Source organism: Lathyrus oleraceus, chromosome 2, assembly GCF_024323335.1.
Source record: "Lathyrus oleraceus cultivar Zhongwan6 chromosome 2, CAAS_Psat_ZW6_1.0, whole genome shotgun sequence".
Lineage (NCBI taxonomy): Eukaryota > Viridiplantae > Streptophyta > Magnoliopsida > Fabales > Fabaceae > Lathyrus > Lathyrus oleraceus.
In genome coordinates this window covers 258,500,002-258,526,319 of record NC_066580.1, presented here as the reverse complement: position 1 = coordinate 258,526,319, position 26,318 = coordinate 258,500,002, and the positions used below count along the sequence as shown (strand labels likewise).

The window sequence follows — 26,318 nt, the reverse complement described above, 5'->3', positions numbered from 1 at the left end:
TAATTAACTTCAATTTAAACTTAATTAATTAAGGAATTTCATTGATTATTAAATCGTTTATACCTTCAAATTTTTGTTCTAATTGTAAATGATCTTTGGGTGCATTATTACTTGACATGTTGTGTTAATAGATTCTTAATGTAAAATCAATTAGAGAAATTCCAATTTTATTCTTAATTAATTTGTCCGAATTAGATTAATTGATTTAAATATTGGTTTTTTTTTAAAACTTTTGATAACCAATTTACATTCCAAATCCTTGCTAACATCATTTATAATTACACTTATTCGATAGCGCTCCAAAATTAATGAATGCATTCATGTCCAATACATTTTGACTCACATCATTAATATCATTTAAACTAATCATAATCTCTTTTTACACATAACTAAGTGGACCCCACAAGCAGCTTAATGACGGATTAGACTCCAACTAGCACCGCACCTCATGTGGAAGTATTCGAAGCGACCTGGTCAATCCACCTCCAATCTACGTAACAGTGACAAGCTATGAGTATTTATCCACATACATATCAAAACATTTCACACCAGCTCATCATAACAGATCACAGTCTACAAAACCAAAGTGCAAAGCATGAGCCACAAATTAGTAAACAAATTATAAGTCAGGAATGCAGCTACACCAGTCAGGAAAACAGGATATGGCAGTACAATATCAATTTAACCATGAACGATAAATGATACGAAAAAGTGTAAAGGCGTATTTTTCGATAACATTTTCATGTCAGCAACATGGCACATCATCAATGAAGAAGCAATTAACTTTCATATACTTTAACTAATATGACAGAAAGATTTTTGCATTTTTCATTAACAGTACATCTAAAATTACATTCAATTTGATTGTTCATTATATTTCGATTTCAAATTATGTATTCATTTCTAATTACAATAGTTTCAGTGGAAGTTGATTGGGGAATTTCAACAACATTTCTAACCAACTATCCCATTTGTTAACAACCAAAACTTGCATTTCGTTGCGATTCGGATCAAGTTCCTAATAGATCTCATAACTAAATCACAAACCGAATTCAAAACCAAATGCAAGCTAAGACTAATTTCATACCAGGCTAAATAATCACATTTAACATGACATTGTTTTACAACAATAATTTAAGCATAACCAATTAAATTGCAACTCCAGTTTGCTTTGGTTCTAGGCCAGGATTTAGTTTTTTCCGGTTTCATATCATAATTTCCAACCAACAAAAGTTCATTTAAAACCGACTAACATTTGAGTATAAACCTACTAACAGAATGATTTGTTAACTCACTAATCTAACCCCTTTTCTCAACAGTTCTAACATCACATAACATTCGATAAATTCTTATAAAACCCACGAAATTTCACTAACTTACTAACACTACATAAGAACGAGATCACCCCATGTCATTTGGAGAAAGTTTGAATTAACGGTTACCTAACAAGATACTTTCAGGGTCCGGCATTCCTGCAACACACCACAAAACAGTCACTTACCAACCATTTCAACCTCATAATAATTAACTCATAACAGATTTCTAACAGAATTCTACCGCCAGCTAACATTTCTAACTGAAACTGAACCAAATAACCGCATTCTAAAAAATTTCTCCTTCACCAAATAACTGTTAACTAACTAACTGACCTGGTTGCCCGAGAATTTGCCCGAGTTAGTTGTGATTGATCCTCTATTTAACCAGTTGAATCCTCATTCGATTGGAGTTTTTCACTCGGTTCAATCTCCATTCCGTTTCCCTCTTCTTCAATTACTTCACTTCACCTTTTCTTCAATCTTCTTCTTCACTCCCCATCCTTCGACTCTGCAACCAGCTTCCGCCATACCACCACTTCAGCTCCTAACAGCAGAACGCAGCCACAAACCGCATAGAGCAAAATCACAAACCAGTAGATTCTTCACCTCACGCTCATTCTGCAATTCACATTCGCGCAGAATTTACAAGAAGAAGGAAAACGACAATACGACGCAGGAGCATGAATTGAAGAGAAGAAGGTGAAGATTCAAAAGAGCCATATAGAATTCACCTGAAATTTTACCTCCGCGTCGAAATCACTTCAAACCGGTGAGTTCTGTTGTGAGTTCTGTTTCGATGCGTTGAAGACGATAGACCTCGGTAATTGAACCTCAAGCATAGTCAACTTCTGCTTGAGTCTTGTCTGAATCTTTTGAGATGAGAGGGTTGGATCTTATGCAACTTGAGTTTTCACCTTCTGCAACTTGAATCTGCACTCTGCCATTCGAGTCCACACTCTGCAGTTTGAAGTGATCTTCTGTGACGTGAATTCATCCTCGGCGACTAGGAGTAACCTTCTGGAGCTCACCGATCCACAACCTTCAATCTGTGGCGTTTCAATCCCGATTCGCAATCCTCACGCACAAAGATATTAAGTCAGAATCGCAGAGAAAGAGAAGATCGACTTGGGAACGAAGGAGAAGAAATGTACGGAAGGAGGATTCACACCTATTTCTGTCGCCGCTTCGAAACCGGTAAGTTCCTCTATCTATTTCTGATGTTGTTCTTTCGCTCACGGTTGCGATTTCAAAAAGAGCCGATAACGGCGAACTTAGAATACGACCTGGCAATTGAAGCCTCATTGTTGAGTGTTTCTCTGCGTTTGGATTTGGAACTCGAAATGGTTGGAAACGTATTGGACTATGGCGATTGTGGAAGCACGCCGACGTTGACGCGAACGAAAGACTCTGGAGCGACGATTTTCTTCCGGCGTGAGGCAATGAGACGACGGAGGCTGAAGCCAAATGCAACAGAACTCTTCTTGTGCATAAGCACTTTCTCTTCTCCTCTTCGCTTCACCCAAACTCGTTGTTATTCTTGATCCCGGCGCGTTGCTTTGGTTGGAATGCGAGCACGATAACCTCCATGAACGCGGGACGCGAACTCCACCACCGATCACAAAGTCACGATGCCGATGCGACGCGGCGACTGAGGGAGGCCGTGGATGAATAGTATGTCGCCGGCCGATTTGATAAAGAAGAGACGATCGATGAGTGACGCATTTCCACTTTGAAGTTCTGTGAATGAACGATTTAGGTTTTTTTTTGCAAGATTTCGGTCCTTGGTTGAATTGGTTTTGGGCCTAGAGCCCTTTGTGACTCCACCGCGCCATATCCCATCTCTCACTACACCGCCGTTCGCGGCACACACCACCCCTTTTCTGGATGGGCTTCGGACGAGATTTTCCTTTTTCAGGCCCAATGTAGATAGCTGAGATTGCAGATATTAGGGGCCTGCACCATTGGGTTTTAATTAATTAAATTCAGAATACTGGGTCTGGATTAAAAGGATAATTAGAGTTTTAGAATTTAAGATCCATTAGATTTTAATAGTTAATTAAGAATTTGATTAGGGTTGTAAATCCAAATTAAATATGTAATAATTATATCTCTCTTAATATTGTTAGAATCCAATATAATTAGGAATTAAATCTTGATCTTTAATTAGGATTTAATTAGGACTTTAATTAGGACTTGGATTAGATTTTAATTAGGCTTTTTATTGAATTCAGAATTACACAATTCTTAACATTAGGATTTAGTCAACTTTAGGCCATGATTAAAATTAGACATATTTTAGGAAATGACCATTTTGTCCCTTATGGGCTTATTTTGATATTCTGTGTTGAAATTGCATGCTCCCATTAGGATTAGAATTCAATCATTTCCTAATAATTGTAGGACTTAACATAGAATTTTAATCATGATTTTGAACAACTTTGACATTTCCCTTAGGATTTCTAATTTAACTTAGAATATTCAATCAATTTCTAATGTATGATCCCTTAGGATAGTTTCTAACAAGTATTAATTTCAATTAGATCCAAAATTAAAACCAAACCCCCGATTAAATTGATCAAAAGCAATTTTGATTAATTAAATCCTTTGAACTTGTATAATCCCCCAGTCTAAATTGAGTGACCAAAAGACCATTGGTCACTTAGTAAGACTTTTCTTTCAAGTTGTGAAGCTCAAGGCCTCAACTCAAGATCTTCAATCAAGGCATCCTCAGTTATACCAAGCATCGGATTATTCAAGCACATCAAAGGTGGCATCTTCAACACTTGTTAAATCAAAGTTGGAAGAGTGTGACACGAGCCTTAAGCAATAGAGAAGGAGTGGGACTGGAGTATTCCTATCCTCATTCTGAATATCTTTGGGTATGGGACGTATGACCCAACGCTCATCGTACTCACCTATATTCATAGACTTTAGCATAATTCTAATCATACAATTGACAAGTCTATCTACAAAAGCAAAATACAACAAGAGCAAGGACAAAAATCAACAACTTATCAATCATGAATTAAGTTATAACATACGAGCCTTAAGTAATGGAGAAGGAGTGGGACTGGAGTATTCCTACCCCCATTCTGAGTATCTTTGGGTATGGGACGTATGACCCAACGCTCATCGTATTCACCTCTGTTCATAGACTTTAGTGCAATTCGAATCTAACGATTGATAAGGTCTTCATCTTCACTACAAGAAGCAATTACAAAGATTCTTCTCTTTCCACTTGAAAGTTAGTGTGATTCTCATCATCCAGTAACTATCAAGTCTATCTATTCTTCATTCTATTCAATTCTCAATCCTTCAATTTGAATCATTTCAATCTCAATCATCCATTTCCTCTTGCCTCCAATCAATTTGTTTTCAGCCGTAATAGGCTGAACTACGAAAGCTCTGATTTCCTTATTGCACTATAAGGATACGTATGCAGGAGAATTCAGATTCTTCGTGAGATACCTTATTTATCAATCTACCTTATCTATCCCTATCTCATTTATCAATCTATCATATCTCATCGATCAATCAATCAACACTCCATTATTGAAGCATCATTGCACGTCAATCATTTCTCCCCTCAGTGGATCGTTAATCACACTCCCTTTGACATTCAGATATCCTTTGGATCAATTCCCTTGAAATCAAGTCTTTGAATCATAATCAATCAACTTAATCCTTGTTTTCCTCGTCAGTCCTCTTTCTCTTTGGCAAACCCCTATTCATTGTAAGCCTTGTAAATCCTCTCGTGTGTAGGCCAATCATTTCATAATCATTGTTCGTCTTATAAGACCTCTCGTGCTTAGATGAAGCTCTCTTGCCTTGTAAATCCTCTCGTGTGTGTAGGACAATCATTTCATAATCATTATTCGTCGTATAAGACCTCTCGTGCTTAGACGAAGCTCTCTTGCCTTGTAAATCCTCTCGTGTGTAGGCCAATCATTTCATAATCATTGTTCGTCTTATAAGACCTCTCGTGCTTAGACGATGCTCTCTTGCCTTGTAAATCCTCTCGTGTGTAGGCCAATCATTTCATAATCATTGTTCGTCTTATAAGACCTCTCGTGCTTAGACGATGCTCTCTTGCCTTGTAAATCCTCTCGTGTGTAGGCCAATCATTTCATAATCATTGTTCGTCTTATAAGACCTCTCGTGCTTAGACGAATATCTTGCCTTAGAAACCCTCTCGTGTATAGGCCAATCATATGTCACTTGTCCTTATGGTTGATCACCGTCATCAGTTAGTACCACATTCCTGCTTGTTAAGCAATCCGCTTCTGGGCAATCCAATCAATCTCGTACCCTTTGTTTTCAGTCGTAATAGGCTGAACTACGATTGCTCTGATTTTCTCATTGCACGATGAGAATACGTAGGCACGAGGATGCGAATCCTCCGCGAGCATACTTATTTATAACTCCTGCCCTAGGGCATTCTTCCATTCATCTCCTTGATACCTTCATACTCTATCTTCATTCACTTCATGTGTTATACCTTATTCTCTGAGCCAAATACACTATACCTTTGCGCTCCATCTTATACTTCGTTTTGTGAACCAAGAGCCGACTTGTTTGTCTTGTTAGACCCTGTAGCTTAAACAAACATCTCCTTACTTACTTTGCAGTCGTGCTTAGGCAACCCTTTCTTTTAGGTTATTCCAATACAGTGATACAAGTGCTATACGCCCTCACTTATTGGTTCACACCAGTTTTACTCTTGGGTTCATGTTTTCACCTTCATTTGGAGTTCAAATCACACAATTCTTTGGTTCAGATCATACCTTCTACCACACTTCTTTCCACCTCCAGCCTCTAGTTCCTTGAACTACGAAGCTCTGAATTCCTCATTGCACTATGAGGATACGTAGGCATGAGGGCCCTAATCCTCACCGAGCACTCTATCTATTTCCTTTCCTTTCCCCTTATTCTTTTTTGCGAGTAATCTTTAGTTATCACACCTATTCGAGCGAGAACAATCAAAACGGTTCCCATGGAGTACCATGGATGTTTGGGGTGCTAATACTTTCCCCTTGTATAACCGACTTCCTTACCCAGTATATCTCTTTCCCCCGGGTTTTATCGATGTTTTCCCTTACCTTTGGGGATAAATAAAGTTCAATGGCGACTCTGTTGTATGTTCGAGCGTGCGATACGTTTGGGTATATTTTCGCTAGCTTTAGCTGGCGACTCTGCTGGGGAATATTGCTTCTTGGAGCATTTCCTAGTTGCTAAAATGAGTCGAGCCTAGCTTTGATTGCTTTCTTTGCTTGCTTAGGTGTTTATCTTTGCGCTTTACTCACTCTATCATTATTTTCTATATATTATGGATATTATCTGTTAAACTCCCTATTGGGATAGGTTAGACTACATGAGAGGAAAGCTCTATACCCGAGCTTAGTATACACATAGGTTAGACTGGTGGATTGTCGTGTACACCTGCATTTCGCGCGTTGGGTGTCACGAGAACCACACCCAGACTAGATTCACTTGGAAGTACTTTTGTCCTGTGAGTATTCATTATGGCTGGGTATTTCCATTTTGAGTCGATGACTCTGGGAGGCCTTCTAGGGACCACCTTGGAGCATAGTCCACCCCTGTGAGGGGGATATGGGATTTTTCTGCAAGAAACCGTAGTCTCTACATACCTTTATTCTCATGGACGTCGACCCTTTGACCCTGCATCGGGCAGTACACGCAGATCATCCAGATTGTTTTATGTGTTGACATACTCTATTGCATATCATTATTGCATTGTTGTATATACGCCAGAGTTTTGAACCTGAATTATTATACCATCGATGCTTTGAATCTATGGATGTTGCATAATTATTTGCATTGCATCCCTAACATGTGAATTCATTCATTTGCATATCATGACTATGAACTAGAAAAAGCTCACCTTGTCCTTTCTCCAGTCTGAAAGACGACGACTCTTCGACACCAATACTTCACAAGGGCTAATAAGTCGAGAATCATGGCAGATCTGGAACAAGAAAATGCTATGTACAAAGAAACTTTGGCTCAGTTACGAGGCGAGTTGAATTCTTTCCAAGGTAACATGAGCACCATATTGGAGTACCTTCAAGCTCAGAAGGCCATTACCTTCACTTCCGCTACCAATCCTGCTTCTGTTGTAGTTACTGATGTTATTGCCGTCACCACTTCTGTCGATGCTGTTGTGGACACCGTGGTTCAACCTGTGAGCCAACCTATCTGTCATCCAGGTCCTAGTAGGCATGCCATTGCCTATCCCTGGGGGTTGCCTATGAATTTCACCCCCCAAGCTGCTAATGGGAATGCATTTGTGCCATACCTGTAACAACCTTATAAAATACCCCAATAATAATTAAAACAACAAAATATGAATCAGAGTAGATATGCAATTTCAGGGTGTCACACTTGACACTTCACACCATTCACCAAAATAACTGGTCATGCTCATTTATTAATCAAAATAAAACATTGCACAATTCACAGCGGATAGAAACTTAACAACATGCTAACCATGTAACACATTACATGTAAAATTGTTCAACAACCAAAAATGAAAACAAAGTAAAACATCCCGTCCCGATGTTACATATACCAGAGCATGACCCACTAAGGAACTACACTAGACTCCAAGCACTAGCTTCTACTCAATCACTGCTCGTTACCTGAAACATAGTTGTAAGGGTGAGTTCCTCAATCGATATAATAAGCATTATAAAATATCATGTAATGTTAAGTAAATTAACACATTCATCACCCAAATCATATCACACATTCAGCAACGGCAACATCAACTCATAATCATACTCAACACAAACACAAAACACACGTATAATATTGGAATACATCCATTCATATTATACGCCATACATACATTATGAAATGAGACTCCATGCATGCGGTACCGACTATTCGTGAACACATAGTTCAACCTCACCGATCAAACCCAGATACGGCTACCAAGCTCACTAGTCCCACTCATTTGAGACCTAGTGACTCACTCACTAATTCCTCACCATGGGAATTAGCTACCACCATAAAGGCCATGCTATGCACGCTAAATCACCTAGCATGCAAACATCAACAACAATCCACAATGGACATATGCTCACACTTTAAGCCATAAACAGTCCATCCACAATTGCATACATAATAGATATATTCACAGCATTATGCATACCATCATACATCATCAGCATATTTATCACGGAATCATATCATGTCATGCCAAATAATAAATCACAGTATTAGCACACTCTACTAATACCTATATTGCTCAAAACAACGGGAAATGATCCCTACTATATCATACATCAGCTAAATTACATCACTCAGCTGAAACGACCAAAACTGCACCACAACATGCTCAGAAAAAATCAAACTTCTGCCCATACGCGTATGCCTCATGCCCATACGCGTATGGCACATTTCCTAGCCAAGCCCATACGCGTATGGCCTGTCTCATACGCGTATGATACGCGTATCACTTCTCCCATACGCGTACCAACAGAGACAAAACTACGTTAGAACATCATCTTCTTCATTCATACGCGTATGGCCTCACCCCATACGCGTACCACTCACAGGCTACGCGTAAGTACACGCGTATGGCGCGTATCAGCACCAGTCTCCTCCCCTCCAAGCCATCTCATACGCGTATGGCCTAGTGTCATACGCGTATGACCAGAAACCAAACTTCAGATCTGCTATGGGTTTTCTCTGCTACGAGATTTCTCAAATCCAACCTTCCACAGTTTAATTTTTACACAGCATTCGTTCATATTATCTAACACAGATCATACCCATTCAATTTCACAATTTCTAACCTTATTACATCTAATTCCTACGAATTTTCTTCAATTATAGACCCATATCTCATTCATCCACAAATTCACAATTTGCAACATTCATCATCCTAATTAGAGTCGATTCAATGGCTTATTACTACCCATTACATGTTAACCCATAATACCCATTAAACGACGATAAACCCCCCTTACCTGAGTTAATCCGGCAAATCCTTTAACTTCAAGCTTTTCCCTTCTTCAACCCTTTTTCTCTTGCTCTTCCTTTTTGCCCTTTTTCCACTTTTTAGTCGCTTCTTTGTTTTCACGTTGTGAAAACCCTTTTTACTAAATGGGACTCTTTACTGATTCCCAAAAACCGTTCCAATTCCAACTTTATTATTCCAATAATAATAATCCAATAATATTCCAATTATTTAATTAATTAGATTAATAAATATACTAATAATAATATATGAATGGTTTATCTTTTATTTTGAAAAATAATACCCTCTCATTCATATTATCATCATAATATACTATTAAACTTAAATTAAATAATTATCATATTTTATCGGGGTGTTACAACTCTCCCCCACTAAAAGAGTTTTCGTCCTCGAAAACATACCTCAAGCGAATAACTCTGGATAAGACTCCTTCATCTGACTCTCAAGTTCCCAAGTCACATTGCCACCTGCTGGTCCTCCCCAAGCTACCCTTACCAAAGCAATCTCTTTACCCCGCAACTGCTTCAACTCTCGATCCTCGATCCTCATAGGTGATGTCTCAACAGTCAGGTTATCTCTCACCCGTACATCATCTACTTGGACCACATGCGACGGGTCAGGAATGTACCTCCTCAACTGAGACACATGAAAAACCTCATGCAAATTCGCAAGTGACGGCGGTAAAGCGATACGATAGGCTACCTCCCCTATCCTCTCCAAAATCTGATAAGGACCAATAAATCGAGGTGTCAACTTCTTCGACTTCAAAGCTCGACCAACCCCAGTTATCGGAGTAACACGAAGAAACACATGATCTCCCTCTTGAAACTCAAGTGACTTCCTCCTCTTGTCGTGATAACTCTTCTGACGACTCTGAGCAATCCTCATCTTCTCCTGAATCATCTTAATCTTTTCCGTAGTTTGTTGAACAATCTCCGGTCCAACCACAGTACTTTCACCGGACTCATACCAACATAAAGGTGTCCGACATCTCCTACCATACAAAGCTTCAAACGGTGCCATACCAATGCTCGAATGAAAACTATTATTGTAGGTAAACTCAATCAAAGGTAAATAACAATCCCAAGCACCTCCCTTCTCCAAAACACAAGTCCTCAAAAGATCCTCCAGTGACTGAATCGTCCTCTCAGTCTGACCATCAGTCTGCGGATGATATGCAGAACTCAATCTCAGCTTAGTTCCCAAAGCCCTTTGCAAACCTTCCCAGAACTTCGATGTAAATCTAGGATCTCTGTCCGAAACAATACTCGACGGAATACCATGCAAACTTACAATTTTCTCAATATACAACTCAGCTAATCTCTCTAACGGATAATCCATTCTGATCGGAATGAAATGAGCCGATTTTGTCAATCTGTCAACAATCACCCAAATAGCTTCAAAATTCTTAATTGTCCTCGGTAAACCAGAAACAAAATCCATACTGATACTATCCCACTTCCACTCTGGAATAGCCAACGGTTGCATTAGCCCAGACGGCTTCTGATGCTCAATCTTTGACTTCTGACAAGTCAAATAAGAATAAACAAAACTCGCAATTTCTCTTTTCATTCCCGGCCACCAAAATAACTTTTTCAAATCATGATACATCTTCGTAGCCCCAGGATGAATACTCAGGCCACTACGATGTCCTTCCTCAAGAATAATCTTCTTAAGTTCGGTAACATCCGGAATACACACCCGATTACCAAATTTCAAAACACCATTCTCATCAACTCTGAATTCACCACCTTGACCTTGATTCACTAGAGTCGACTTATCAACCAAAAGCACATCGGATTTCTGACCCTCTCTAATCTCATCCAGAATACCACTCGTCAACTTCAACATTCCCAATTTAACACTATTGTGAGTACTCTCACACACCAAACTCAAGTCTCTAAATTGCTCAATTAAATCCAATTCCTTAACCATTAACATAAACATATGCAATGATTTCCGACTTAATGCATCAGCCACTACGTTTGCTTTACCCGGATGGTAATTCAAACCAAAGTCATAATCCTTCAGAAACTCTAACCATCTCCTCTGTCTCATATTCAGCTCTTTCTGATCAAACAAATACTTTAAACTTTTATGGTCACTGAAAACCTCAAATCTTGACCCGTACAAGTAATGCCTCCATAACTTCAGAACAAATACCACAGCTGCCAACTCTAAATCGTGTGTCGGATAGTTCCTCTCATGAACCTTCAGTTGTCTCGAAGCATAAGCTACAACCTGCTTATTCTGCATCAAAACACCACCCAAACCCAACAATGAAGCATCACAGTAAACCTCAATTGGTTCCGACGGACTTGGTAATATCAGAATAGGAGCAGTAGTTAACCTTCTCTTTAACTCTTGGAAACCTTCTTCACATTTTGAGTCCCAAACAAACGCTTGCCCCTTTCTAGTCAACATCGTCAACGGTAACGCCAACTTAGAAAATCCCTCAATGAATTTCCTATAATAACCAGCAAGTCCAAGAAAACTCCTTATCTCAGAAACTGACTTCGGAGCTTCCCACTTAGCTACCGCTTCTATCTTAGAAGGATCAACAGCAACACCACCTCTTGAAACCACATGATCAAGAAAACTAACCTCTTCTAACCAAAATTCACACTTGGACAGTTTAGCAAATAACTTCTTTTCTCGTAGAACTCCTAAAACCACTCTCAAATGTTCAGCATGCTCTTCTTCAGATTTCGAATACACCAAAATATCGTCAATAAACACCACAACAAACTTGTCTAGGTACGGATGGAAAATCCTATTCATATACTCCATAAATACCCCAGGCGCATTAGTCACACCAAAAGGCATTACAGAATACTCATAATGTCCATACCTTGTTCTGAAAGCAGTCTTCTGAATATCCTCAGTTTTCACACGTATCTGATGATACCCCGATCTCAAATCTATTTTGCTGAACACATTCACACCAACCAACTGATCCATCAAATCATCAATCCTTGGCAAAGGATACCGATTCTTGATCGTCACTTTATTCAGTTGCCTGTAGTCCACATACAACCTCATAGTACCTTCTTTCTTCTTAACCAGTAACACTGGTGCGCCCCACGGTGACACACTCGGACGAATAAATTTCTTATCCAACAGATCTTCCAGCTGACTCTTCAATTCAGTTAACTCAACAGCAGACATACGGTATGGAGCCATCGATATCGGCCTAGTACCAGGTACCAAATCAATCGAGAACTCAACTTCACGCTCTGGCGGTAATTCATTCACTTCTTCAGGAAACACATCAGGAAAATCACACACCACGGCTAGATCGCAAATCACCAGTTTATCTTTAGCCTCCAAAGTCGCTAACAGCATAAACAACTCTGCCCCATCTGCTACTGCCTCATTCACCTGCCTTGCTGATAGAAACAAACTCTTTCCTTCCTCAATCTCAGGAAAGATCACAGTCTTATCAAAACAGTTGATATAAACTCGGTTAAACACCAACCAGTTCATACCCAGGATAACATCAATCTGCACTAGTGGAAGACACACGAGGTCCATCCCAAAGTCTCTACCAAAAATACTCAAAGGGCAATTTAAACAAACTGAAGTAGTAGTCACTGAACCCTTCGCAGGAGTATCAATCACCATACTCCCATGCATCTCAGATATCTCTAATTTAAGTTTCACAGCACAATCCAAAGATATAAAGGAATGAGTCGCACCTGTGTCAATAATAGCTACAAGAGGAAAGCCATTAATATAACACGTACCTCGGATCAAACGATCATCTGCAGAAGTCTCAGAACCCGATAAAGCAAAGACCTTGCCTCCCGACTGGTTCTCTTTCTTCGGCTTAGGACACTGTGGACTGATATGACCCACCTCTCCACAGTTGAAACAAGTCATAGTCTTCAACCGGCACTCTGCAGCCAAGTGACCACCTCTGCCACACTTGAAACACTTCTTCTCAGTACTGGTACACTCATGGATACGATGTCCAGCCTGACCACATCTGTAACACTTAGCAGGGGCACTGGAGTCCCCCCCACTAGGTCTCTTCATCCCACTCTGTCTCTGGAAACCTTTGCCAGCTGCATACGGTTTCCCACGATCATTCTGATTCTTGCCTTTCCTATCAACCCTCTGCTGATAGCTCTCCGCTCTAGCCTTGGTATCCTGTTCAAAAATCCTGCAACAGTCAACCAAGTCAGAAAACACTCTAATCCGCTGATACCCAATAGCCTGCTTGATCTCGGGACGTAACCCGTTCTCAAACTTCACACATTTTGAAAATTCCCCAGTAGCCTCATCATAGGGAGTGTAATACTTCGACAGCTCTGTGAACTTAGCAGCATACTCAGTAACAGACCGATTGCCCTGCTTCAATTCTAAGAACTCTATCTCTTTCTTTCCTCTGACATCCTCTGGAAAGTACTTCCTCAGGAATCTCTCTCTGAACACCGCCCAAGTGATCTCAGCACTCCCAGCAGCTTCTAACTCAGTGCGGGCAGCAACCCACCAATCATCTGCTTCCTCTGACAGCATATGCGTACCGAACCTGACCTTCTGGTTATCGGCACACTCAGTCACTCGGAAGATCCTCTCGAGCTCTGTCAACCACTTCTGAGCACCATCTGGATCGTATGCTCCCTTGAACATTGGAGGATTGTTCTTCTGGAACTCACTCAGTTGACGAGCAGCTCCCAATCCCACCACATTCGGATTCCCTCCAAGTACTCCAGCTAGCATACCCAGAGCCTCAGCAATCGCAGCATCGTCTCTACCTCTTCCAGCCATCTCTATTCTGAAAACCCAACAAGCTAAAACAATAAGTACTGATAGGGTTACACAACACCTATCACGTACAGGGAAACAGAATAATTACGACTCGTCTCGACCGACTATGCTCTGATACCACTAATGTAACACCCTTATAAAATACCCCAATAATTAATTAAAACAACAAAATATGAATCAGAGTAGATATGCAATTTCAGGGTGTCACACTTGACACTTCACACCATTCACCAAAATAACTGGTCATGCTCATTTATTAATCAAAATAAAACATTGCACAATTCACAGCGGATAGAAACTTAACAACATGCTAACCATGTAACACATTACATGTAAAATTGTTCAACAACCAAAAATGAAAACAAAGTAAAACATCCCGTCCCGATGTTACATATACCAGAGCATGACCCACTAAGGAACTACACTAGACTCCAAGCACTAGCTTCTACTCAATCACTGCTCGTTACCTGAAACATAGTTGTAAGGGTGAGTTCCTCAATCGATATAATAAGCATTATAAAATATCATGTAATGTTAAGTAAATTAACACATTCATCACCCAAATCATATCACACATTCAGCAACGACAACATCAACTCATAATCATACTCAACACAAACATAAAACACACGTATAATATTGGAATACATCCATTCATATTATACGCCATACATACATTATGAAATGAGACTCCATGGATGCGGTACCGACTATTCGTGAACACATAGTTCAACCTCACCGATCAAACCCAGATACGGCTACCAAGCTCACTAGTCCCACTCATTTGAGACCTAGTGACTCACTCACTAATTCCTCACCATGGGAATTAGCTACCACCATAAAGGCCATGCTATGCACGCTAAATCACCTAGCATGCAAACATCAACAACAATCCACAATGGACATATGCTCACACTCTAAGCCATAAACAGTCCATCCACAATTGCATACATAATAGATATATTCACAGCATTATGCATACCATCATACATCATCAGCATATTTATCACGGAATCATATCATGTCATGCCAAATAATAAATCACAGTATTAGCACACTCTACTAATACCTATACTGCTCAAAACAACGGGAAATGATCCCTACTATATCATACATCAGCTAAATTACATCACTCAGCTGAAACGACCAAAACTGCACCACAACATGCTCAGAAAAAATCAAACTTCTGCCCATACGCGTATGCCTCATGCCCATACGCGTATGGCACATTTCCTAGCCAAGCCCATACGCGTATGGCCTGTCTCATACGCGTATGATACGCGTACCACTTCTCCCATACACGTACCAACAGAGACAAAACTACGTTAGAACATCATCTTCTTCATTCATACACGTATGGCCTCACCCCATACGCGTACCACTCACAGGCTACGGGTAAGTACACGCGTATGGCGCGTATCAGCACCAGTCTCCTCCCCTCCAGGCCATCTCATACGCGTATGGCCTAGTGTCATACGCGTATGACCAGAAACCAAACTTCAGATCTGCGATGGGTTTTCTCTGCTACGAGATTTCTCAAATCCAACCTTCCACAGTCCAATTTTTACACAGCATTCGTTCATATTATCTAACACAGATCATACCCATTCAATTTCACAATTTCTAACCTTATTACATCTAATTCCTACGAATTTTCTTCAATTATAGACCCATATCTCATTCATCCACAAATTCACAATTTGCAACATTCATCATCCTAATTAGAGTCGATTCAATGGCTTATTACTACCCATTACATGTTAACCCATAATACCCATTAAACGACGATAAACCCCCCTTACCTGAGTTAATCCGGCAAATCCTTTAACTTCAAGCTTTTCCCTTCTTCAACCCTTTTTCTCTTGCTCTTCCTTTTTGCCCTTTTTCCACTTTTTAGTCGCTTCTCTGTTTTCACGTTGTGAAAACCCTTTTTACTAAATGGGACTCTTTACTGATTCCCAAAAACCGTTCCAATTCCAACTTTATTATTCCAATTATTTAATTAATTAGATTAATAAATATACTAATAATAATATATGAATGGTTTATCTTTTATTTTGAAAAATAATACCCTCTCATTCATATTATCATCATAATATACTATTAAACTTAAATTAAATAATTATCATATTTTATCGGGGTGTTACAATACCAACCATTCACTGTTCATCCTACCAATGGGAATCTTGTTGTCAATCCTTAGGGCATGACCACTCTTTCTCCTCAAATGGCTAATGTTAACAACCATGAGACCAACCAAGAACAGACTCTTCAGACTTCTACACCAGTGATCGTTGAGACTCCTAATAACAACGAAGATGAATATAAAGGCCCAACCCTCCACTTCCACCTTCCTCCTCGAGCTACTCAACCGATTGTTCATAATTTGAATCAAGGTGTTCAGATACCTCCTCCTTATCCTGGGGCATCCTATGTTGTTGCACCTCCATTTGTGTATCCTAGGGCACCCTACGCTATATATCAGAATCAGTATGGTCAGACTGTTGGTCAGACGGTGAATCCTAGTTTGATATATCCTCAAGGTATCCTCAGTTCGCTTCTACTCCAGTTATTTCTCAGACGACTTCTCAACGTGTTCAACTTCCCAATCATAAAGTTAATCCTCAACCTGCCAATCAGAATGTTGTTGGTTCAGATTATCAGTTACTAGATGAAAGGATCAGAGCCATTGAAGGTTTCTCTATGTATGGTTCGAATGCTAAGGACTTATGTCTAGTTCCTAATGTGGTGCTTCCTCCTAAGTTCAAAGTACCAGACCTGCCAAAATATAAGGGTTTGAGTTGTCCAAGAAGTCATATCATCATGTATTATAGGAAGATGGCATCTTACATTTGAAGGTGAGAAAAACAAGAAAGGGGGGGTTTGAATTGTTTGGAAAAATAAGCGCTTTTCAAAATGAAAATCACACAAGGATTTTATACTGGTTCGCTTATAACACAAAGCTACTCCAGTCCACCCGGCCGAGGTGATTTCGCCTTCAACAAGGACTTAATCCACTAATCTTGAAAGATTACAAACAACGTCTAAGATACAAAATCTCTTAGCCCTCTCAAGTATACAGACTACACAGAGTCACTTGAGGAATTTAACAAACAAAAGATGAAAGGTTTATGTAATCTAGAGTGCTTCTAAGAAAGCAAATATTACAATGTAAAGAACAAAAGTTTTTCACGTAATAAGCAAAAGCTTCGTGAAGATCTTTGAGAGCAAGAAGATTTCTTGATGATGTTTCAGTATAGTTTTGACTTGTTGTTTTTTTTTTAGCTTGCTTCGCTAGTTTGAATGTTGATTTGAAGTCCTTTATATAGATTAATGGGGTAGTAGTTAAAACTGATGAGTATTAAGATGAAGTTACGCCATTCCATAAATAGCTTCTGCAGGAGACTTTTTTTTTTTTGAAGTGACTGCTTACCACAAGTAGTATTTTCTTATTGAGATTGGAGATTAACGTCTCTTTCTCAATTAGGAAATCCATTTGAAAATCTTTACTTGTCTTCAACGTTACTCTTTCATGATTAGCAAATCCATAATCAGAGTATTTGTGTTTCTGGAGAACCTTGGAATCTTGCTTCTGATGTTGATCTAAATAGATTCTTCAGATAGCGTTGTTCAGAGTCAGAGGTTCTAGGACTTACTTCTTGTTCAGATGCTTCTGATACTTGTTGTTTAGTTCAGAGTTAGTCTTTCTTGAACTTGTTTTTACTTCAGAGCTTCTGATTATTTGATAATATGCTTCTGATCTGGTACTCTATCTGATGATGTCATCAGATTTCTTTCTTCTATCTTTAGAATCCTGCACACTTAGAAACTTTTTGTTAGGGTGCCATTTTTGGTTTCATCCTTTGTTATCATCAAAATCAAGGAATCTGTTGTAGAACAATTTTTGTTCTTACAATCTCCCCCTTTTTGATGATGACAAAACAACTTTAATTAGCAGATGAAACATGAATAAAATTAGATCAGATAGACAGAAGCTCCCCCTGAGATAATGCTAGGGAGTTCAGAAGTTCTTACCAGAGTTTCTTAAGTAAAGAGGTTTCTGAAATATTCTGCAATTTCTTAAGTCCAAGTTAGATAATTTTGTTTATAAAAAAATGTTGCAGAATGCTTAAGGTTTTAGACAATATTTTCATCAGAGCTAATAATTATTTCTCCCCCTTTTTGTCAGAATCAAAAAGACATAGTAAAAAGAATAAGTAAAGAGAAAAACTTGAATTCATATAAAAGCACAGAGGCAACAGGAAAACATCAGGTTCAAAAGAACAAGAAAAACATCAGATCCAAAGGAAGACAGAAGCAAAAACAATAAGCAAAACATAAATCCTAAGTGCCTAAGGGTTCGGAGGCGGAGGCATTCTCTGAAGCAGCATTGCAAGCATACTCTGGATGTTTTCGTTGACAGTATCTTGCTTGTCCATTCTGGCCCGGAGTTCATTCTGATCTTGCTTGAGTTCTTTCAGAGTCTGAAGAACCGCAGGGATCACAGAAGAGGACTCCCCCAGAGTCAGAGCCTGCTGAGCTTCAGCTTCTGCAGCAGCTTGCGCTTCTGCATCTGCCAGAGCCTTGGCTTCAGCTTCCTTTTGCCTTATGATTTCAGCTTCCTTAGCAAGTCGTTCTTCTTCTAGCCTTTTTGCTTCTTCTTCAGCTTCCTTGGCCAACCTCTCTTCCTCTAGCCTTCTGGCTTCAGCTTCTCTGGCAAGTCTCTCCTGGAGTCTTGCCTCAGCATCTCTGATGTAGCCATTTCTGACTTGTTCAGAGATGCCCTTCAGTCTAAAGGCCTCAGATGTCATCCAGCCAATGACTCTGTTCCAGTGTGTCCTTACAGATTTAGGATCATCACTGATTTCAGAGTTTGTGACTAGAGAATCAACCTTTTGAACTGAAGCCTCTGCAATCATTAAGATGGCTTCCTTAAGGGTAGGTTTAGAAAGTTCAGGTTCAGGTTCTGGTTCAGAGGTATGAGGTGGAGAGTTTGGAGGGCTGAGATTTAAGGTTTGAGGTGCAGATTCTGATTCAGGTTGAGGTTCAGATTCTGCTTCTGGTTGAAGACTGGGGGATGAAGCATAAAGAGGATTTAGGTCTAAAGGGTTAAAGTCTGCTTCAGGTACAGCGGGAATGTTTGGTGGGGTGATATCAGAGGTTTGGGGATCAGATGGTTGAGTTTCAGAGGGTTGAGTTACAGAGGGTTGAGTTTCAGAGGGTATGGTGGTTGTTTGTTGTGGTGGAAGTGAAGTTGCTTCAGATTGTGGTTGAGTTTGTTGTTGTGAAGCAAGTCTATGAGCATAAAGTGTGGCTATGGTTGGGGAATCAGGATCAGAAAATTCAGGGTCAGAAGAGAGGGAAACATATGGAGGTGATTCAGGTTCAGAGGATGAAGAAGATGAAGTGCTTTGGTGGGTTTGTGCAGGTTTAGAGGGAGGAATGAAAGTACGGGCTATATTTAGAACTGGTGTAGGTTGGGAGGTTCTGGTGATTGAGGGTGAAATATCAGAGGTTGTAAAGATGGGTGGAGTTGGAAGAGGATCAGAAGAAGCCATCATAAATTCAGAGGTAACAGGAGGAACAGACTTACCAGTAGAGATTTGCAGAGGAGCTGAAGATCCGCTTCCAGAAGCTTCTCCAAGTCTGGCCTTCTTTGCTGGTGGTGCTATCTTCTTCTCAGAAATACCTCTCTTGTATCTGACTAAGTCTTCTTCAGAGTCCAGACAGTCGTCGAGGCTAAAATCAGAGACGTCAACACCTTCTTCCAGCAGACGATGAAGATAGATAGCAACAGCGTCTCTGGGTTCGTTCTTGAAGAATCTGGCAAGGCCATGAGGCATCTTCCTCTGATCTTTCAAACTATCCCAGGATGTATCCAGAGTTGGCCTGACTTGAATTTTCTTGATTATCCCCATACTCTTGAGGTTTCTGGCATTCAGAGGCTTCCCCACATCTATTGCCAGATCATCCATCAGTTTGGTCTTTTCCAGCTCGTCTACCAGTCCATGCTCAATGAAGACGTCAGATAGCAATCTTCCCAGAGGAATGTAGGATCTGGGCTTCATGTTATTCCTGGTTTCTCTGACCGAATCTCTCAGATATCTGAAGAGGAGAGCAGGGAGGCAGATCTTCACACCCTTCTGAATGCAGTACAGAATGCATTTCTGGTCTGCATTAATGTAATCAGAAGAGTTGGAGGCTGGACGGTGGTGGATAGTTCCCAGAATAATCTTCAGCCACACTCTGAGGTTCTGGTGCAGCTCCTTGTTCTTAGAGGGGTTTCCTTCAACATTGGGTTTGAAGATTGTTGGGTTAATCACATCTGTAATGCGCTTTGACCTAGGAGGAATGTTGTAAATCCTTTTTCCTCCACTTCGCTCCATGTTCAACAGAGAGGCAATAGATCCTTCAGTGATAACAATCTTCACCCCTAGAACATATGAGACGATGAAGTTGTCATCTGCATCAGCATGTCTCCAGAACTCCTTGACAAGAAGTGGGTAGATAGGACCATAAAGTCTTTGGAAATAGTTCTCCCACCCTTGTTGACGAAGTTCTCCAGTTAGATCAACGCCATTTCTTCTTAAGTTGTCGAAATCAACTAATGATTCATACAACACGTCCAAACCTTCAAAAGGAGTTGAAAGGTTGATATGGCGTTCACGGTCAAGAACGTGAGGTTCTTTGTAAACAGGGGTTATGGTGATGCCTGTAACCGTTGGTGTTTGAGTGTTTGAGGTTTGGGGATTAGAACTTGATTCCATCTGTTGAGAGAAGTTAAACACTTCTTGTTGTTGAGCATCCATGAAGAAGAGAAATTGATGAAGATTGAAGAACTTGCAGAGAATGCTTCGAGAGAGGGTTTAGGGTTTTAGAGTGAGTGAGAGTGATAAGTGTGAAAAGTGAGAGAAAGTGTTTATATACTCTAAGTAAAACACATGCAAAACGACACACATTCCAGCGTTAGCACAGGATTCAAAATAGCACGCTTGGGGGGGGGGGGGGGGGAAATGATTACAGCTAATAAATGAATGTCTAATCCCAACAGTACGCACACTGCTCTAGGAGATTTCAAACGTTCTGACCTTTGATTTCTTTTGACAGCTGTCTAGAAGTTCTAGGGTTAGACGTTTAGAGCTCCACGTGTTGATGTATCTGATCTTCAGGAATACCAAAGGATTGGTTTCTGAAGATTTCTAACTCAGATATCTTCTTAACTTGTAGAAGTATCAGAGTCAGAGGCAGAAGTGTATTTGTTTTTATCAGAGTCTCATTTTACGTTTTCAGAGCCATACTTCATTCAGGGCAATTTTTAATGTTCAGATTTTCTAAGATAAACAGAAATCTATCTTCAGCTAGAGGCTTAGTAAAGATATCTGCCCATTGATGTTCTGTATCAATGAACTTCAATGTTACTGTCCCTTTCTGAACATAGTCTCTGATAAAATGATGTTTTATTTCTATGTGTTTGGCTCTGGAATGTAGAATGGGATTCTTACTTAAACAAATAGCAGCAGTATTATCACAAAAGATAGGAATGTTACTCTCAAATATCTGAAGATCTTCTAGCTGATGCTTCATCCAGAGCATCTGAGTTGTGCACAGTGATGCTGAGATGTATTCTGCTTCTGCAGTTGATAGAGCAATAGTTGACTGTCTTTTGCTAGCCCAGGAGATCAGATTGTTTCCCAGAAGCTGGCAATTTCCAGATGTACTTTTTCGTTCTATTCTATCTCCTGCGTAGTCTGCATCACAGTAACCAGAAAGTCTATACTCTGATGTTTTCTCATACATCAGGCCCAGGTTAGGAGTTCCTTTCAGATACTTAAGAATTCTCTTAACTGCTGTTAAATGAGATTCTCTAGGATCTGATTGGAATCTGGCACAAAGACAGACGCTAAAGAGAATATCAGGACGAGTAGCAGTCAGATAGAGAAGAGAGCCTATCATACCTCGATAGAGCTTCTGACAAACCTTGTTGCTTACCTCTTCCTTTTCAAGAATGCAAGTTGGGTGCATGGGAGTTTTTGCAGAGTTGCATTCAGTCATGTCAAACTTCTTCAGAACGTCTTTAATATACTTGCTTTGATGAATGTACGTGACTTCTGGAGTTTGATTAATTTGAATTCCCAGAAAGAACTTTAGTTCTTGCATTAGACTCATTTCAAATTCTGCCTGCATTAACTTAGAAAATTCTTGGCAAACAGAGATATTAGCAGAACCAAAAATAATATCATCAACATAAATCTGGCATATCATGAGATCATTATTAAGGTTTTTACAGAAGAGTGTAGAATCAACTTTCCCTCTGATAAAATTTTGTTCCAGAAGAAAATTGCTTAATCGTTCATACCAAGCTCTGGGAGCTTGTTTGAGTCCATATAAGGATTTCTTAAGCTTAAAAACATGTTCTGGAAAGTTTGAATTTTCAAAACCTGGAGGTTGATTGACATACACTTCTTCTGAAATATAACCATTAAGAAATGCACTCTTGACATCCATTTGGTATAATTTGATAGAGTGATTAATAGCAAAAGATACAAGAAGACGAATAGATTCTAACCTCGCGACTGGAGCAAAAGTTTCATTATAATCAATACCTTCTTGTTGACTATAACCTTGAGCTACCAGTCGTGCTTTGTTTCTGACAACTTCTCCTTTCTCGTTCAGCTTGTTTCTGAAAACCCATCTGGTTCCAATGACGTGAGTGCCTCTGGGTTTTGGAACGAGATCCCAGACATCATTCTTTGAGAATTGATCTAATTCTTCTTGCATAGCTGCCACCCAGTCGTTATCTTGAAGAGCTTCATCACAAGACATAGGCTCAATCAGAGATACCAGTCCCAGAGGAGTATCTTCAGAAGTCCTGAAGGTAGATCTGGTTCTGACGGGTTCATCTTTGTTTCCCAAAATCAAATCTTCAGATACGTTAATACGACTTTTAACTTTCCTTGGAATTTCTGGAGATTTAATTTCTTCAGAGTCTTGAGTGACAGTTGCTTTTGGAGTTTTATCAGATTCTACCAGAGTGATCTCTAAATCTGCAAACTTTTCAACTAGCTTTGACTTTTCAGGGTCAAGCTTATCATCAAATCTGACATGAATTGATTCTTCCACAATTTTGGTTTCTGTGTTGTATACTCTGTATCCTTTAGAGTGTTCTGAGTATCCTAACATGATACCTTTCTGTGCTTTGGAATCAAACTTGTTCAGATGTTCTTTAGTATTTAATATAAAGCAAGAGCATCCAAAAGGATGAAAATATGAGATGTTGGGTTTTCTTCCTTTACACAGTTCATAGGGAGTCTTTTCCAGAATAGGTCTTATAGAGATTCTATTCTGAATATAACACGCTGTATTTACAGCTTCTGCCCAAAAGTGCTTTGCTACATTAGTTTCATTGATCATGGTTCTGGCCATTTCTTGGAGTGTTCTATTCTTCCTCTCTACAACTCCATTTTGTTGTGGAGTTCTAGGGCAGGAGAAATCATGGGATATTCCATTAGAATCAAATAATTCTTCAAAATCTTTATTTTCAAATTCTCCACCATGATCACTTCTGACTCTAACAATTTTAGAGTCAAATTCTTTTTACACTTTGGAACAGAAACTGGTGAATACAGAGTGAGACTCACTCTTGTGCTTTAGGAATTTTACCCATGTCCAGCGACTGTAATCATCAACAATGACTAATCCATACTTCTTTCCATTAACTGATGCTGTTTTCACAGGACTAAATAAGTCAATGTGAAGAAGTTCCAGAGGCTTAGAGGTAGAAACAACATTTTTCTTTTTAAAAGATGTTTTTGAAAATTTTCCTTTCTGACAAGCTTCACACAGAGCATCTGAAGAAAACTTCAGTTTAGGTAGGCCTCTGACTAACTCAAGTTTAGTTAGCTGAGAAAGTTTCCTCATGCTAATGTGGCCTAAGCGTCTATGCCATACCCATTGCTCTTCATGAACTGACATTAGACATTTAACATTTTGATCTTTTAAATCAGAAAGATTTATTTTGTAAATGTTGTTTTTCCTCTTGCCTGTGAAAAGGACAGAGCCATCGTTCTGATTAATGGCTTTACATGTTTTTTGATTAAAGATTACATCATAACCGTTATCACTTAATTGACTTATGGATAACAAGTTATGCATTAATCCTTCTACATAAAGAACATCAGATATAGAGGGAAGAGTACCATTACCAATAGTTCCGGAGCCTCTGATCCTTCCTTTCCGATCTCCTCCAAAGCCTACGAAACCAGCATCTTTAAGTTCCAGACTTTGGAACATAGACTTTCTTCCCGTCATGTGTCGCGAGCATCCAGAGTCCAGGTACCATGACTGGTGTCTGAACTTTGCTGCATAGGATATCTGCAACATAGATAATCTTATCTTTCGGTACCCAGAATTTCTTGGGTCCTTTTAGATTAGTTTTCCCAGAGTTTCTTATAACTTTGGGTCTTCTAGCATTTTTAAATCTGTGTTCTTGTGTGTGTGTGTAATGATATGAAAAAGGAGATTTAATTTGGTCACTGGTAGAAGTTTTATCTTCCTTAGGATCATAACCAATTCTCCTTTTATTGTTCTGACTTACTCCATAAATCATGGATGCCATAATACTCCTATCTATCCCATTCTTCAGAAATTCTTGAAAGGCTTCTTCATATTTATAAATAATTTTATTTGAAGTTTGTGGTGCTTGAGACAACGCTTCTTCTAATTCTGAGCTTTTTGTTTTTGCTTCATCTCTTTCTAATATTAAAGATCTGATTGTATCTTCATGTGCTAGAATTGTTGTCTCAAGTTCACTACACTCTTCAAATTTAGCTTTAAGACAGCCTTTAATATTTTTAAACTTTTGTTTTAATTTCTGATAAGAAGTAAGAGTTTCTGACAAACATGATTCTAAGTCAGATCTAGAAAGTTCAGAAAATACCTCTTCAGATTCTTCATCTGAGCTGCTGGATGTGATAGCCATAAGTGCTACGTTGGCTTGTTCATCAGAGTCAGATTCTGATGATCCAGATTCACTGTCATCCCAGGTAGCCATCAGTCCTTTCTTTGTTCTGAAGGTGTTTTTCTTGAAGCTTTCTTTTCTAGGGTTGTCTTTCTTCAGCTTGGGGCATTCATTTCTGTAATGACCTGTTTCTTTACATTCATAACAGGTAATATCTTTGTTAGCTTTACCTTTTGAAGTTGACTCTGATCGATCCCCTCTGGGTCTTGGTCTTCTGAAGTTGTTGTTCCTCTTTTTCCAGAGTTGCTTGACTCTTCTGGTTAGTAGGGACAACTCTTCTTCATCATCAGAGTCTTCTGGTTCAGAATCGTCAGTATCTTCAGCTTCTGCCTGGAGAGCTTTGGTTCTGTCAGGCTTCCGTCTTTCAGATCTGGACTTTAGAGCTACGGACTTGTTCTTTTTCTGAGGCTCATCCTCCTCTAGTTCTATCTCATGGCTTCTGAGAGAACTAACAAGTTCTTCAAGGCTGATATTGTTCAGATCCTTTGACAGCTTCAGAGCAGTAACCATAGGTCTCCATTTCTTTGGCAGACTTCTGACTATCTTCTTAACATGATCTGCAGTTGTGTATCCTTTGTCTAGCACCTTGAGACCTGCAATAAGAGTTTGGAATCTAGAGAACATAGCCTCTATAGCTTCATCATCTTCCATTTTGAAAGCTTCATATTTCTGGATAAGTGCTAGAGCCTTTGTCTCTTTGACTTGAGAGTTTCCTTCATGAGTCATCCTCAGAGAGTCAAGTATATCTTTGGCTGTTTCTCTGTTGGTGATCTTTTCATACTCGTTATAAGATATAGCATTTAGGAGTATGGTTCTGGCCTTGTGATGATTCTTGAAAACACGTTTCTGATCTTCTGACATCTTACTTCTGGGAACTTCAGCTCCATTTAAGACTGGAGGTTTGTATCCATCTGTGACAATGTCCCAGAGGTCAGCATCATAACCCAGAAAGAAACTTTCGATTCTATCTTTCCAGTAATCAAATTTTTCTCCATCAAAAACAGGAGGCTTGGCATTGTAAGAATCTTTTTCATTTGAGTGGGCCATTGTTTTTCTCGTACTGGATCTCTCTACACGGTTAAGTGTTTGATTAGAAAATCAATAACAGAGCCGGAGCTCTGATACAAATTGAAGGTGAGAAAAACAAGAAAGGGGGGTTTGAATTGTTTGGAAAAATAAGCGCTTTTCAAAATGAAAATCACACAAG

General features: G+C 39.4%; 1 long non-coding RNA gene across 2 annotated transcripts; it reads right to left on the bottom strand.

Moving 5' to 3' along the window:
• Positions 1 to 200: 200 nt before the first annotated feature.
• Positions 201 to 3,188, bottom strand: LOC127119071 (uncharacterized). 2 transcript variants are annotated; one of them, XR_007802588.1, is made up of 4 exons: positions 2,048 to 3,188; positions 1,650 to 1,934; positions 1,443 to 1,472; positions 201 to 573 (listed from the first exon to the last, which is right to left on the bottom strand). It is a non-coding gene; the product is annotated as an uncharacterized LOC127119071 (long non-coding RNA). The 2 variants fall into 2 exon arrangements; XR_007802589.1 differs by having other exon boundaries at positions 201 to 490.
• Positions 3,189 to 26,318: the final 23,130 nt, after the last annotated feature.